Consider the following 17,769-nt stretch of genomic DNA (forward strand, 5'->3'; position numbering starts at 1 on the left):
AGACTGGTTCAAGGGGTGTCTCTCATGGCTCTGCCTTGGGACCAGGGCTTGTCAGTGCCTTTATCAATGACACCCAGGGGCACTGAGCACCCCCACATTTGCAGGGGACAGGAAGCTAAGCGGGGCTGGGGCACCATGGAATGATGCCATCATCCAAAGGCACCTGGACAAGCTTGAGAAGTGGGACAAGAACCTCATGAGGTTCCACAAGGCCAGGTGGCAAGTGCTGCACCTGGGTTGGTGCAATCCCTGAGACACAAATTCTTCCATGTCAGAAGAGACCTCCAAATCCCTCAGGTTAGTGCTCCCACCACCTCCAGAAGCAGCACTTGGTTGGCCCTTGGGGCTTTCCCATGCGCTTGCCCACTTCCAGGAGCGCTGGCCAGCGGGGAGCACACACAGCCTGTGCCTGTCCTCCACAGCCCCTGTGGGCAGCATGTCTGACTGCCATGCACAGGCTCTGCTGGGGAATGTCTTTCCAGAACAAAGAAATCAACAACTGTGGCAATAATAGCAATGTATACTTACGTGGTGTCTTGGCCGGTTTTTCCTGCCATTGTGTAATAAGAATTTTTTGTGGTGATGAAACTAGGTTTCAAGGAAAGTCATATTTTCAATCTAGTGCTCCAGAGAAAAAAACGTGAGTACTTTTTGGTCTTTGCTCTGACCTGGGTCACGGAACAATTCAGAATTAAATACAAGCAGCCAAAAGGACAGGATTATTGTCAGCCTGGATCATGCCAATGTTCCATCCTATACTTTTATACTGATATAAGCATCAGTACAGCTACATTTGCACTTGCATTTGATGAACAGCAGAGGGAGGAAGAGCTGCGATCTATAAGCTGTTTAGTTTCCCCTATTCAGTCTAACACTGTAAGTATGATCTACTTTGTTGGTATTTTCTATTTTCTCCTTCTTTTCTTTGGAATCTGACAGCAAATTGGAGATTTCTTCTTCCTTCTCAGCATGTTGCCACTATCTCTACTGTAGTAACGATCTAAAAAATTAGAATACAATACATTGTATTAGTTTTCTAAATTTAATATAGCTATACAAACTTGTAAACCTCTTCAAAATGGCAACAAGAACTAGTGCTGAATCCACAGGTCAAAGGGTGATGTTATGCCACTAAGAAACACATTTTTTTTATATCCATTTGTCTAACAGCCATTGGGCAGCAGAAGATTAACAGTATGTAAATGGCCTGCTATGGACCATAGAGTTTTCATCATTTATGTAGTTTGTGTCCAACTCCTTGCCCTGCACAGGACACTCCACGAATCACACCATGTGCCTGAGAGCATTGACCAGATGCTTCTTGTACTCAGACAAGGCTTGGTGCTGTGATCTCGTTCCCTGAGAAACCTGTTCCAGTGCCCAGCCACTTCCAGCTGTAGAACCTTTCCCTGATATCCAACCTAAACCTGCCTGAGCTCAGCTTCACAGTGTTTCCTTGCTTCCTGTCCCTGTCACCACAGAGATCAGTGCCTGCCCCTTCACAAGGAAGCTGTACACTGCAATGGGGTCTCCCCTCAATCTCCTCCAGGCCGAACAGACCGAGTGATCTCAGCTACTTCACATACAGCTTCCTTTCCAGACCCTTCAATGTCTTTGTTGCCATCCTCCTGACTTTCTATAATGGCTTAATGTCTTTTTTTATATTGTGGCACCCAAAACTGCACACAGTGTGCAGGCCATCCAGTGCAGGACAATCCCCTCTCTTGCCTGGCTGGCGATGCTGTGCCTGATGCACCCCAGGACAGGGTTGGCCCTCCTGGCTGCCAGAGCACAAGTTCAATGACTCAAGTTCAATTTACCATCGACCAGGACCCCCAGGTCCCTTTCCACAGTGCTGCTCTCCAGACTTATTCCTCAGTCTGTGTGTACATCCAGGGTGTTCAGAGAGGTTTAAATCTCCTAAGTAGCTTCTGCCAATGCCCCCTTTGTGCCTGATTGGCTGCCAAGGGCTTCCGGGTCTGGGTGGGGCTTGGGGCTTGTTCGTGTGTCCCTGGGTTCAGGCATCCCTCTGTACATCTTGATATAATCCTCACTCCCAGACTCATGATTATCTTTGAACTTAATTTATTTCTTTTAATGCAAACATCTTCATGTGTATACACGTGTGGTATTCACATTCTCTGAACAGAGAGAGATGTGATTCTCTCTCCCAGGATTTTTCCTGGGAAGATGTGAGATGCAGTGAGAAAGCTCAGAGAAAGAAGAAAACAATTCTTATCTCTATTTGCTACTCCTGTTGTTTGGTACATGTGGAATGTGTTATGGAGATTGTTTACTGAAGACTGATTTGTTAATTGGACACTGGTGATGGTTGTTTGGATTGACTGGCCAATTGGGTCTAAGCTGTGCCATGACTGTCTGGAGACAGTCACCGGTTTTTCTTGAGTATCTCTTTAGTATGATATAGTTCTAGTATAGTAATAATGTAATATAATGTAGCTTAATAAAAGCAATTTATTCAGCCTTCTGCAGCATGGAATCAGAGCACGTTATTCCCTGTGCAGGGGGGTTGCACTGCTTCGATACACACACATAAACATAAATATATTAAATAAAGTGCATAGTGTATGGTATTACCTGCCATGTATCTGAGTAGAAATTTTGAACATGGGATCTCTGCCACTCTGTCTTCTGAAAATGGGAAATGGCCTTGTGCTTCAGAAGAAATTGAGCTACTCCCACAACAACAGAAAATGTGGTGATCTGTTTGAATGCGTTCTGGATTCCATGCAAAGTCCATCCCAGCATGAGAAAACTAACATCTTATGGAGAAATGCCATACAAATTATTCAGATATCAGTGTAAGAACAGTTAAGAAAAGTTTTTTAAAAAAAGGGAAACAAACGGAATGGATAAAAGAACAAGATGTGGCAACAACATAAAACACATACCAATATATCAGAAATTATCTGACATTCAGTTAAGGATTTCAGCACAAAAGCTTTGTGCTTTTCCCAAATATGGATACCATGCCCTGTAATCATTAGGGAGGTGGATATACAAAACACAAAGTAATTCAAAAGGATTTAGAATTTAGGAACTTCAAACTGGCCTTCAAGGCAACTCAAAACGCCATTAGGGGAGCTGAAAGATATTTACAGACGAATTTACATCCTTGTAGGCTAAAAGGGACAAGACAAACTTCCCTCTTGAATGGGAACCGCTAATGATAAGATTAGATGATCAACCATCTCAACATTGACCCCAAATAGCTGATTACCAGGATATTCCATCCCAATTACATTGCAGTACTAGGTGGAATATAACAATCCCATGTGTGGAGCAGATTTAATTAGGCAATAGTGTAAAAGAAATCACAGCTGGTCTGATAAGCAGTATATGCTTTTCTGAAAAGAAAAAGAAGCATAATTTAGAAAGAATATTATTGACATCATAATTTGGAAGTCAATTGGATTGCTGGAGAGTCATTTAAACCTGAACAAACTGCTGGAGGACACTGAAAAAAGCTTACACACTTCACTTCTTGAGCACCACTACCTGACATGCACCCTTCTGTGCTAGGCATTTAAGAACAGCTGCAAAAGGCAGCAATGTCATAGAATGGTAATATAAAAGGAAGTCCTTAATTGAAAGCTTTCGGTGCACAATGTGGCTACATGCACACATGATACAGTATTTCTACAGGCTTTTATAAGGTTAATTAATTAGTATGTCTAACGAATATTGTCCTATTTTAGCCCTACATTTTATTATGTCTATTATGTATGGTGCAAAACAAAGTGTCCTTGCTAGATTAAAAAGCAAGACTAAACAGAATTAGAAGGTAGCATAATATGTGAGAAAGTGCAACTACTATGCTAAAGTGACAAAGAGTTAGAAACTGTACAGCTGTACATTAAAATCTATAAAGCTACAGATATATAAAAAGCAAAAATCTTTATGCATCAGAACTACAGGCAATTATAAATAGTGTATCTCTGAACTTTACAGTTCTTGATTTTGTAATGTAAGTATGTCTCTCTCAGGGTTTTCAAATATTGTTGCTTTCAGATTTTGAGAAAAACAATTCCAACTATGCAGCAACAAATACATGTAGGAAAAACGGAAAAATAAAAAAATGTGATTATTATATTATTATAATCTGTGAATAATCCAGACTGTTTGTCAAATTCTCAAATCCTAAATATCTAAGGCATTTGGCAATCCTCTGACTATCTGTGGTCTCCAGTAAATCATGCCTTTTTTGCAGTAGAGAATGAATTCTTCTCATGCTTCAATAGTTATTAGATCTTTTGTTCTTCTGCCTTGCGGGAAAAAAGACAAACAAAAACCCTAATGATTGTCACATTCATTAATTTTACTTTTAAGAAGCTCCCCTAATAGAAGAAACTCTCAAAAATCAGTGATTCTCACAGATGTCCCAATGTGTACAGAAATCAGCATATGTTAAAGGTGTACTTGAAAATGCATGCATGTTTTCTCTGCAAAAGTACAGCATGCATTGTCCTATGATCTCCCATATCATTTTAGGCCTTCATTCCTATAAACATTAGGCACCTGCTGATCTGAGTGAATATCAGAGTTACTGATATTCAGATCAGAGTTACTGATGCTAGCCCACCCTTAATTCAGTCATTGCTTCAGGTTTAACTAGCTGTAGCTAGTGACTAGGTGTAACTGTCCCAGTTATTCTACACAAACTGATGATATGCTAAACTTTACCTGTTAGGTGATACAGCTTGAAAAAAAAAAAAAAAAACTGCAAGAAGTTAGTATGCAGAAAAGTAGAAATTATTGGTATGAAAAGGTCAAACCAAAGGCTCCTGCAAGTTGTTTATAATTCCCTTTCATTTCTAGACAGTGGGTTCATCAAAATTGCTCAAATCAAGCTGCTTCAAGAGCCTCAAACTGAATGGCCTGGGGGTCTGGGCAATCACAAAATAGCAATGCATCACCTGCACCAGGTCTTGCACTCCTTGGCTGACACTGCTGAGAGGGATTACTAAGCAGGAGAGGCCATGACACCCAGTGGACCTTTTTATACCTTATTGTTCATCCTGTGAAGAATGTATGTTCATCATCATTGCTAGGAATTTAGTAGAAACAGAATGTACTGAGATGTGCAAGCTTTACATAAGTACACCCTCAAAAAGCACAATATGGGTCTACTGTGTACCTTAGCATGTTGAAGCATTCTTTCCTCTTCTGCTATTCAGCTAGCCCAACTTAATCTACAATATACCTATCGTGAAAAATAACTTCTCACAAATCTCAGCTGATGCCAAGCTGATGAATTGCTGTTATGCCTAGAAAATTCCTCACATGCAGAATATGCCTCTTTCACAAAGTAATTTCCTTGAAGTGAGCTGAGCTGCACACAAAACTTACTATGAAAACATTACAATAGGCAAAGTTTATTAGTATGTTCTTCTTAACTCTTCGCAGAGTTAATTCCTGCCATCCCCTCCAAAGAAACCACAAAAATATGTACATTTACCTTTATCTAGGGATTGTTCTTTCCACTAAAACCAGACATTTCTGCCAGTACATTTCACAGAATTACTTTGGCATATTTCCAGGAAAACTTTTACCTTATTTATTCCAGACCTAAAATTGTGTTTAATTTGGTTGTCAATGCAAAGCTTTTTCAATTGTTTCCACATTTTCCCCTATTCATCTTTTATCCTTTTCTAATTTTGTTCTATGATTTTGCTTTTGAATTCTATTGATTGATCAAATTACGTATGAAGTATTTATGCAATTTTAGCTAAAAAATGCTAAGTGTCTTCAATAAATTCCAGGTTCATTACTTTATAAACCTGATTTATGTTTTCCATTTTCTCTCATATAAAATATTTACAAAACAAATCATAGTCAGTGCATATAGCACCAGTAGTAACCCAGTGATAATGAAAACCTATCCATATACCATGAAGAAAACATGTCCAAGGACAAAATTATATTAAGGCTTTGAGAACTCTGATTTTTGAGTAAAAGGATGCAAATGTACTTTACTATACAAGTAGGTTAATAAAAAACCCACAGAAAGCAGCAGAGATATTAAACTGATTACTTCATATATTCAGTCTAAAATACTTTTTTCTATTTTGTTATTCAAAGTTTTATAAATAAATTTATATGTTTACACTCTGTATCAGAGTTTATTACTATAAAAATCTGACATTTAGAATAAACAACCATTTGAAAATAAAAAAAAAAATTTAATCACTCATTTGCAAATTAAATGTAATAATAATAATAATAATGGTAATACCACCGAAAGCACTGATTGCCTGGTATGCATTTGCCATTCTTCTGTCCTGTCCCATTTTCTGAGTCTTACCAAGAAACAAAGTATCCAAAATACCCAAAGTTCTACCTACATAATAGTGCGAATGACTCCACCTTTAGGCCTCTATTCCCATACGAAATGCTCTGAAAAGATGTGAGGGCTGCAAGCTCAGTAAAGGGCCAATACTGACCCTTTGTTATCACTATGCATCACTAAACACTAGATTGAAGAGATTTATGATGAAGGCTTGTTAACATTTTGAACTGTACTTTTGAGGAAATGTGTGTCTGGATGTATTAAATAACAATCATTCAGATGCCAGTGTAGGAGAACCTAAAAAATAAATTAAACTTACACAGAGAGATCATATGATGAAACACCAGTCCATGGAACATCCATCTGTGCAATTCTAAAAGTTAAATTTCAGAAAGTCTTAGCAAAGATTATATAATCATGTCCAAGTATCCCTTTATTCCATCTTTATTCATGCAAAGTATAGGAATAATATTAAGGCTGCGAAATCAAACATTCAGAAATCAAATGATGCAGTGAAAGGCTATGTCATGTAAACCCTATGCAGCCTCTATGAGACCTTAGCAGTGAGGTAGATGTCCAGTCTGTACAATGCACAGACCATGAGTCTGAACTAATGTACAGTCTGCTTTCAAAGCTGTTACATTTAGGAACTTGAAAGACTTGGGAAAGGACTGAAGTGTGTACTAGAAAGGCATTAGCTTCTACTTGACTTACAACTGACCGAAATTTTAAGGTATTTGGTTAAAAACATTTTGAAAGTTACCTATCCATGTAGAATGCTGCCAAAGTATCAAAACAATGATGTCTGCTCTAATAATAGTGAAATACTTAGAATAAAAGCTCTATAATAAACATTGCAAAAAAAAAAATCGTTTAGATTAAAGGACCTTCCTCAAACCATGTGAAAGTTCTGATGTTTTTTGGGGTTTTTTTTTGTGGAACTCACTGACTGTCAATAACTGCTCTATTTTATCTCCAAGCAAATGTATTAGAAAATTCTCTGCACTTTTATTTTCGCCTTGATTCTCAAAAGATACTAATTTTTCTTACAACTTTAAACTGTGAGATTGCCCTTAGCATTTCCATTTTGAAAACAAACTGTAGATGCCATCACTGTCACCTCTTAGTTCATACAGGATTTTTAGAAGGGGTGATTTATCTCCACATATTACATTTTCTGTATATTTGTAAGGAAAAAATCTTATGAGCTTTATTAGTTAAATAACTTTATACATTAAGTCAATGAACTTTGAAAGATGGCAGCTAACTATTGTTAAAAGTTTCGTCACATTATATTTACTAATTTACTTCATAAGGATTTGAAGTCAATGGACAGCAACAACCCTAAGCATAGAATCTGACATCTCTTCTGTGCAATTCCCAAAACTGCAAACTCACTCTCACTCACACCAGTACAAGTGCACAGAAAAATGAAGAGCATCAAGCCTGGCTATGCAGAAAACCCTCGGGGCTGGAACTCCTTCACTGCTTGTTGGAATATTACACCATCCATTCAATTTGTAGAACAAAGGTAAGGAAAGAGTTCTTGGTCAAACATAGCTAAATGTTTTAAAAGGAGAGGTGCCAATTTCTATGGGCTTTTGAGGTAATTGACTCTTATGTTTAAAAAATCACAGGCAGCATTTCCCAAGGCAAAGCTTTAGATGTTGGTGATTCCTTCCTTCATTCACAAGACTGGTTTCAATTTAGGATTTAAAATGCATCCTGTGGGAAAATGCTATGAAAAATAGAGGTAAGAATCTTGTATTGGTTTGCTTATATAGATGTTATATATCAACTGATCATGAAACTCTGCAATATATTCTCATACTGTAAGTACAACTATGTGAAAATAATAAAATTTTTGTGTTTGCTAATTCCTGAATACTGTGTTTTTACATATTGTAGCTGTAATATAATGTTTCAATTATATTTTATATATATATAATTATTATGTATTTAATGCATGTATTATATAGTAATTATTCCAATTCCATATAAAATATATTTAACACCTCTTCTAAACCTGCTTATATCAACACAAACTTTAACTCTCCAGACTGTTTGGATCTGAGACTGGCAATAAAGGGAATTAAACAGCTTGTTGTTTGGTTTGTTTTGGTTAGGCCATCCTTCCTTCTCTCATTATATAAAGAAAAACCTAGATGGTTGTTTCTGTTGGATCCTAATCTTGCACACCAGATATGCCTCTATTTCTATCTGTACCACATGTGCAACAGTACAGTTAATGCTTTTGCAAAAAGTTTTTCAGTAAGACATTTATTGCCTAAATTCTCTGGGTTATAGCCAGGTTTTACCATTGCCCAAATTTCAAAGAAAATAATATACGTATTAGATTGCTCATATAGCATCTTCGAATTTTAGAGTCTTTTGTATTACAAAAACTTCCCCTTTCATCTGCCAGGTTCCTTGGATTTAGTCAGGTTTTGATGGCAAAGCCAGAAATTGTATTGCAAATAGTCTGAAAGTGGTGTTTCCAGTAATCCATTTAGATGAATCATTGTTTCAGTGGCTCTCTCAGCTGTCTCACTGATGCTTTTAACTCTCAAATGCATACTTGCATCATCATTAAAGGGTGGTTGTCTTGGCTCTCTAAGCTGCTTCCTCACAGATCTGCAGTCTTTCTCTGATTCACTGAATATTTTGCATGATTATCAGTGATATTTCACTTTTTGAAGAGAATTCATTATTTCACTGATCAATCAGACTCCCTTTTCTAGACTAGTACCACCGGGTTCATGTAAGGACCAGAAAATTGCTGTATAAAGAACCACTGAAACTCAAATGACATCTCATTGAACAACTATGAAATACATGAATTTACAATGAATTTTTCCTTCTTTGATACAGAAAAAACAATACAAGGTCCACATCTAATGCTGGAGAATTTAAAGCACAGAAAAACGTACCTTTAAATAACTGCATACTTTGCCTCTTTATCTTGATTCTAATCAAGATATCAAACAGGACAGAAAGGAGGTGTGCACATCTTATCATGCACTTTTCATGTTTAATGGTGAGTAGAAACCTATCATGTTTTGTCTGAAATACATTATTAAATGGTTTTTCATCACTGCCTTCCAAATGTACTTGATTTGCCTCTGCAATTTATTTTTTTCACCAGAAATAATCACTCTTTAGGAAAAAGAAGAAGCTGGATCCTGTCTAAATAGAGAGAGTGTTTGACAGCTTGTTTAACTTAAAAAAATTCTGGCTGTCAATTTTTCCAATCTGGCAATGCCAAAGTATCAGGATCGTACCCCATCAATTGTACCCCAATTTAGTCATTGGCTCTGAAGCCGTAATGCCTAGAGAGGGATATGGACTTCTCAGTACAAGATCATACTATGTCAAAATTCTAATTTTTGCTTTTGACAGAACCAGCGGATTAAATTTTGAGGTCTGAGCTCTAGAACTGATTCCAAAATGAAGATGTACAAGCATTCTCAGTGCTGCCACACAAGTTGTCATTGCCACTGAAAGGCCCCTTCCTCTCTCACAAGCTCGGAGGCCTACTTTATGTCATTCCTAAAAGCACCTATTTTTAAAGATTGTTTGTTTGCTACATGATTTATCTCTAAAAGGAAATTATTAATTTATAATGCAATAGTACCTTTCTGTTTGAAGGACATAGACACTTTAAACACAGCAGAAACCACATGGTTTTAGTTTTAAGGTGTTAAACATTTGCTACAGTAGAACACGCCCCTCCCAAACTCTAAATGAAGGCAGTTGTATTTTCAACCGACATGAATCAGTTCTTTGTCTGATCTTTTTTCATTTAACAACAGAAAGAGAGAAAGGAAAAATTCTGTTATATTTTTACATAGTATAGCCTATCATAAAACGAGAAGTAAGTTGCTGTTGCTTGTCTATGTGTTATTCACCATGTCTGCAATATTTCTGCCGCCACCTTTTTCAGCACCTGTCTGTTGGCCAATCAGAAAAAAGCAAAAGGCCTGAAGTCTCTCCAACTCCAGGGAAACTCTTTCCAAAAATATCCCCAAGCTAAGTGTCTCCCTAATAGGAGCTACTGACTGACAAATCTCTCAGCAGTTCATTCTAAATAGCCAGCTGTGTTTTATCTTTTTTTTTTTTTTTTTTTTAATTTAGTTCTACTGAAGCTAACAGGGGAAGTAATCAGCTGTTCCATTTTCCTCCCTCAGCATTCATTCCTCTTTCCAGAAGTATGGATGTCACATTCTTGCACATTTGTCTTTGTTAGTGCTATGACTTCTGGCAGCAATACACAGCTGTCTACCCCCATCTGGCATCAGACATGTTTTTAGGTGGCAGGTGGAGTCTTCCTACGGGCCATAGGAATACATTTGGCATAATGAAAAGACAGCATGCAATAGCTGTTACAAAGGTAAAGCAATGTAAAGCTGTATTATGATAAAAGGAGAGAGAAGTAAATATTTATTTTCCTACAGATCAGCATCTCACATTTTGTTGAAAGAAGCACATTCCTTTTTCAAAGTTAATCTCCTTGTAAAGAAAGAAGCTTTTATCTGGTATTGAAATTCAGCACTGTCTGTGCCTGCTCAGATCAAATACATTTCACATGCTAAGAAGGAATCCAAATACATGACTGGCTGTGAATATGAACATGTAAAATATGCACTATAGGCTTGCAGCTAAAATTGATCTAATAGAGATCATTTTCCTCACAAGGAGGAAAGTCTAAATCTTAGCACATATAACATTAAAGAATGACATCTGATGCTATAAAGCATTTTTCTCACTGCCCAGCTATGGGAATTTTATGAGATGCATAAGTGCAAGTAGTTTTTATATGAAAGAAAAAATCAGCTCTGTTTGAAATATAATCTTCACAGAGGTACAGGTAATATCTAATGTGAATAGGACTGCAGCACTTAGAATTAAGCAGTTCCATACTCTACAGGGCATAGAAGGAGGAGTAACTTTTCAGATAGAGCACAGGTAGTTATATCAAGTGTGATTAATTTTAAAATAAAATAATTGGTAAAGCCATAATGAATATGACTAACATGTACAGCATACAGGACAAAATCAACTGAGAGAAGAGTAACACTTGAAGCATTTAAGTTAAAAAAACTGGACAAAATTAGAGCTAAGGTCTTGTATATGGACTTCTTAAAAGAAAACTTAATTTTAAGAAAGAGACTAGTGTTAACTCTACTTTGCAGAGTCGGGACAAAAATTAGCTATCTAACATTAATGGGCTGCTTTTCTTCTTTCAAACAGCTTGTTTGAGTGTTACTGTTGTGACAGATTTTCCACTAGAGTGTTTTAACTCTAATTTATATCCCTTTTTTTCTTCAGAAAATTATGTAAGACTACACTGAGCTGATACAGCTTGGATTTCTTAAACTTACCATATAATTTGAAATCTTTACATGCTAGATTGTATAGTCATACAATCTTGATTATATTGCCATGTGCTACATTGACAAATGACATCCTTGCTTTCTCTATCCTTATGAGATTGATTGCATTGGTGATGCCTTCTTTAACTTTCACTCATTTCCCTCTTGCTTCTTAATTCAACGTGAAATTGATTTTTTAAAGTTTTTGTACTAAAACCAGCTGTAACACAGGCTTGCTTATTTGTATACATTCCCAAATGCTAAAATGTGGAACGGCCTTTCTACTTGAACCACAGAAGACTGTCAATTCAGAGTTTGTTGACACCTCATTTCATTTCTTTGCTACCACTAGATAACACGCCTTAAGTATTGTAATAGAACCGGGCAGTGGGAAGGCCTTCTCCAGGCCATCTCACAGCGGTGAGCTCCGCCGGTGCGGTGCGGCCGCAGCTCCACGACGCACTGCACAGCAACATATCCCGCAGGCCGAGCTCGGCCCGTGGGCACCCGCTGCCGCCACAGCCGCACAGACCGGCAGGCTCCACGCTCCCTGCCCCCCACCGCAGAGCCTCACCCTGCCTGCCCCGCCTGAGCAGCCGCTCTCGCCGAGTCTGGCAGGCACCTCTTCACCTCCAGCACCGTCGCTATTCACCGGTGCCCACTCGCTTCTCCAAACCCCGGACCCCATCCGCGTGTTCCCCTCAGCGCCTCACGCACCAGAGTGTGCGCGGGGCTGGGAGTGAAGGGTCTGGCCAGGCCGCGAGGCAGGCCCCGAAACCAGCGTGTCATTGTTGTATTGCACTACGTGTCATGCTGGCATGGCCCTGAAGGGAGTCTGATGAACACAGGGTCTGGCAAGAGGCAGGCTCAGACAGCACCGCCTTTCCCAGGGCACCGCCCGCTTCCAGGTAACGTGGACAGAGACATCTCTACCCTGGGCACACTGTTGATAGGCAAAGATCAAACAGCTTTGCCCTACGTGTCTTCGCCTGTGTGATAAATCCGTGAGAGCACAATGTGCTTCACAGCCGCAGATGCAAGAGTGTATTAATCACAGTGCACAGGGGTGCAAACTCCTAACAAAATTCCTTTGACATTTTAAGGGATGCTGGGGGCGCTCACCAGTCAAGTAGCTGTTTGTACATGAGTTCCATTATTACCTGTGTGGCTAATAAAAGTTAAAGAAGATGGCATCTTGAGACAGAATGATATTCCAAGTGTTCTAGTAGTCTTGAAATAAGGGAAGCACAATGACAAGTTTCTCAGTATGAGGTAGTTTGCCTCATCAAGACTTTAGATAGACTATAGATCTTGGACTGAGAAGTTTTCATCTCTTTCCCAGTTTACAGAATGGTATTAGTTCTTTGTGAGTTACTTAGCCTTCCTTTCTGTTTTATGGTTTCCTTTCCTATTCACAGCTGTAGTAATTCTAGCAAGTTGTATTATTTTCAAAGTTTATTGATGTGTTGTTACTTGCAGCCCCTCAATCTCTTTGTTGATGAAATATTCTGTAAAAGAAGGCTGGGAGTTACTATTTCTGTTCTCTTATTAGTTTAATTTTAACAATTGCTGTATTTCTTCCAGACCAATTACCAATACAACTTCTACCAAAAGCTGAAGGTGTATAAGCTTTCCCACTGCACACCTAAGATCCTCAGAGAAACTTGGAAAAATTGTATTTGAATACTATTGACACTGCTTACTACATTTGACACTTTCATACATATATGACAGGTAGATACTTCCAATGCACTCCATGAAAACATAGATTAGCTCTAGCTATGTAAAAAAATCCATTTACTATGTATTTACAAGCAAAATTAAATGTTTTTTGCATACTGAGGGAAAACTAAAGAACAAAGCAATGCAATGCATCAAACTACAGCAAGACATTGGCCCAGTCTGTTTAAGCACAGGCAACCAGATTATTTTCTTTGCTCTTTCAGAGGTGGAAAAAAATGTCTGTTAGTAACTCAAAATAACTGGAGGTTTCTGTGGCAACTGGTAAAGGAGGTTGTATCTCTCTCTGCTGCTTAAAGTAGAAGCAGTTCTTAGAGATTTCTATTTGAAGTTTGCATACTGGTATTTGACTTCAGGTCTTGGAAAGGAGATTGCTTATCTACTTGTATTTTATCTTGTTGCTATTTAGAGTAAGAAACAAAATAACAAGGACCATAACAGAGGAGTTCTGCTTTCTCAGGTAAGTACATTAATCATTCGGGTAAAGAGCTTATTACTGTATTTTGGTTTTACGTAATTAAAATCTTAGGATGAAAATCTTTTGCATTATGTAACATCTTCATCAGATCAAATGGTAAGCTGGTACAAACAGAATAGTTTTATGGTTTTTGGCATGAGATTTGGAATGACTCGAGCTGACTAGTGTTAGAAACTATCATTAAGGTTTCAGGGAAACTGCAGCTGCATTCTATCAAATCTATTGGTAGTGAAAACTGTTATCTCTGTGGAGTTCTGTTCATCAGCTGAATTTTCCATAATACTGCCATAGGAATGGAGTGAGCATATTAGCTGTATATCTCTAATCTTGTTTGATGCTATTATTAATTTTAAAATATTATATGCAAATGCTAAATTGTTACATCATTGCACATTAAAGCATGTTTATCTTGCAAAATGTGTAACTGTTCCAAAGTTTAGTGTGCTTTCCATTTGTTTATAGTGATTTACTGCCTTTACTACTTCTATAAAGGAGAATACACATTGTTTTTGCAATAAAAATGGAAGATCTTGATTCCAAAATATTCAGTACAGATCAAAAGACATAAGCATTCCCTAAATCATAGAAGAACAATGTTGGGAAAATTTACTCATAGCTTAATAGAGCTGTATAAAACCTTGCCCTATTTTCAAGTTATGAAGAACATTTCATTAACAGTTGAAGAGGAATTAATTGAACACAAATCTTTCACTTTCTGGGCAAATGTTTCTATCATGCTATACAAAAATTATTGGGCATACTTAATTTACACAAAACAATACTTTATTTGTATTCAGAAATCTAAATTTCTTTTAAAATATCTCTGCAAATATCTACAGGCAGATATATTTTCTTCCCAGAACTGAAAATTTAAACAAATAATTGCAAGAACCAGGATTTCATCCACCCACTCCCTCTAGAAAATGCTGAAGATAGCCCAAGGCAGCTTGTTGCTGTTTATATGCAGGCTATTTTTTACTCCCATTCCAAGGTGGCAAAGTCTTAGGCATTTAGTGGAGATGCTGGGTGTCTGAAAAAGGACCTTGATTTTACTCTGTTTAAAAATTAGGCATACAGTGATTAACTCTTGGATAACCAGTTCCTTCTTTGTGCACAGTTTTCAGCTTGAAATTTTTAGAATCATGGTTCTGGTCTTATTTGACACACTGAAATCACTGTAAAATGACCTGAAATAAAATCCTTTTAACTAATTCCACTACAACATGGTAAGGATCTCAAGCTGCAAAAATGGGGTTTGTATACATTGTGAAGCATTCCCAGTCCTGCAGTGAGTCTGTTCAAGCTGTGATTAGGGGACAGTAATTGCCTGTATGAAGATGCCAAGATGCTCTATCAACCACTGAATTAGGATGTGTGGTACTGGCACTTGTTAGTACATAATGATGGTCTGGATCCTGTGGGGTGCTCTGAGTGTCTTGTGCTCTTCTGTCACAAGAGTACATCTACTGCACTTCCATTGTTGCCAAGGGACAAATTTTAGTAAAAAATGCAAGGCAGTATCTAGAAGACCTTGAGCTAAGAGCAAATGCCAGTGTACAAAATGATTTCAAATCTGAGAGCAGATATAATGGATGCTGGCAGAAGGGACGGAGGTCTGTAACATCTCTTTGGAGCTATAATTTTGTCTATCCACTCTGGAGCATGTGACTCCCAATAGGGTGCAATCTGGCAGAAACCACGTTGCCCACACATTGCTTTTATTTCTGGAAACTATGTGATAAAGTCTCTAGATTAAACCAACTGTCTTCATGTTTACTTCTTCCTTTCACTGAGTTTTAACAGAAATTATGTGCTTGAAAAAGTGCTTTTGGACAGGTTTTTTTTTTTTTTTCCCCTGGGACTAAACTCTCACAGGAGTTTAATGAGGTGAAAGTACTTCCTTAACAGAGACAGTAAGGGAGAATTGACTCTCTTACACGTTATGCTCTACCACTCTATAGAAACCAAAAATGTATATTGATTGTTTCAGTGGTAATACATGTGTCAGAGTTGTGGGGTATTTTTAAAGCATACATGTTTTCCAGGGATTTTCTGTGTCTTTTCTGAAGGAGATACTTCTTTTCTGATTATAGTATTATTTCACTTGAGATATGAAAATTCAGTAGGTTAATTTATTTATACAGTGTAGTATATGGTTACAGATTATTTATTAGTTATTACAAAAAGTATTTCTGCTCATAAGTCCAAAAATGTTAAGGGTCTTTTCCAACCTAAATTATTCTAATTTTTTGTTTTCTACAAGATTTTAAGGTACACAAGGAAGCTATTGATTTTAAACTATTCTTAGTAGAAAAAGGCAATTATTTTATTTATTATCATGAAAATAATAAATTAAAAACATTAAAAATCTGTTACCATAAAATGGTATAGAAAGGGAATGGATAAGTTCTCTGAATTTCTGAGTAGTAAGCACACAGAACTTTGTGCCACATCCAGGCCTAACATTGCTTCTGCTGGAATTCCAGATAGTGGCAGTCTGCTGAAACATGAGTTCAGTTACCAAATATAGATGAGTGGGGTACGAATTTCATAGTCACAGAGGACGGATGTAACACACAGGCCACAGTCTTCTCGACTAAGGACCAAGCAAGCTTCAGTGAAGAGCTGGAGCAACTTTAAGCCTATTCAGATAGAGAAGGAGAAAAACAACTTTACCTACTATTAATTATACTTGAACTCTTCATATTGGCCTGCTCATTGTAAGATCTGTTTTATATTTTCTGCTAAACATAATTGTTGTGTTTGTGGAGTAATTTTGCAGGATTTCAAAATTCAGAGAAAAATTATGTGCCTTTTTTGTTTTAAAAAATCTTACTAGATACATTTCATCCTTCATACGATTCTTTTGAAGAGATAGGTCATGTTAAGTAATAGTCAGGTCATGTTAATTCATAATTTCTTATTTGGCAGGTTCTGCAAATTCAGGATGTTTATATTTCTCTTGAAATGAGTCCTTTATTTTTCTATGTTTTTCCATATTTTACTATATATCTCTACAAAACCTTAATTTGATTCGTTACTCTATTTTTTTCTGAAATTATTGTAATCCAGTACATTTCAAATTTAATATTTACCATATGATTCTTTAGAACATCTGTATTGGGATTTGAATAAGTATTTAAACTGCATGATAAAAATATGTGGTTTTACTAGGGCATAATTTTTAAATATATACAAATAGGACCCCATAAATAATCTGTATGTAATAATGTTGATCTGCATGCAACAAAATTTATGCTTGTGTCTTTAAATGATACAGTATATGGCTTTACAGGTTACCTAATGAGTAATGATGATGAAAACTGTTATAAATATATTGTAGTCTAACTTGGAGAAGCTAGAAATAGCATTCAAAATTTCTAATTATGATCTTTTAAGCTACTTGATAGGGTTAGTGATACTTCACCTCCAGTTCTCTGTGATTACAAGTTGCTCTAAAAGAATAGTGACTTTATGTATTACAGTATGGCTGAAAAACATCTTTCTCCTGGAAGCTTCCATTCAGCTCCCTAAAGCTAGACATATAAACCCATTTTCAGGAACCTTCTCACCAAGAAGGCTTATCAGCATTAGAAATTAGCAATAAACCAGCACATTTAAATCCATCAACTTTATCTAAATATCCAGGTGTAGACTGATTCAGCTAAATTTAGACACCAGGCTTTGAAAATTACAATATTTGTAGCCATTATATTTTCCCAATGACAAAGCTGAGTATTGGGAAGAAATATGTTAATTCATAATAAACTAATTTTAATCATCATGTTGGGTTACAGTAAGTGTAACAATAAGTAAGATTGTCCTCCTACCCATGAAACAGCCCATTGAAACATTAGAGCAGCTCAGTG

At 37.1% G+C, this 17,769-nt stretch overlaps 1 protein-coding gene across 3 annotated transcripts in view; it reads left to right on the forward strand.

Moving 5' to 3' along the window:
- The first annotated feature begins 12,095 nt into the window (after positions 1-12,095).
- PALLD (palladin, cytoskeletal associated protein) overlaps positions 12,096-17,769 on the forward strand; it is a 190,734-nt gene continuing 185,060 nt past the window's right edge. For 2 of the 3 annotated variants that reach the window (XM_053974899.1, XM_053974901.1), the window contains exons 1-2: positions 12,096-12,590; positions 13,832-13,882. The gene's annotated coding sequence lies outside the window, so the exon portion shown is untranslated. Of the gene's footprint in view, positions 12,591-13,831; positions 13,883-16,537; positions 16,621-17,769 lie in introns of those variants that run through there. The other variant, XM_053974900.1, reaches the window with a different exon arrangement.

The sequence above is a fragment of the Vidua macroura genome, chromosome 4 (assembly GCF_024509145.1).
Source record: "Vidua macroura isolate BioBank_ID:100142 chromosome 4, ASM2450914v1, whole genome shotgun sequence".
Classification (NCBI taxonomy): Eukaryota; Metazoa; Chordata; class Aves; order Passeriformes; family Viduidae; genus Vidua; species Vidua macroura.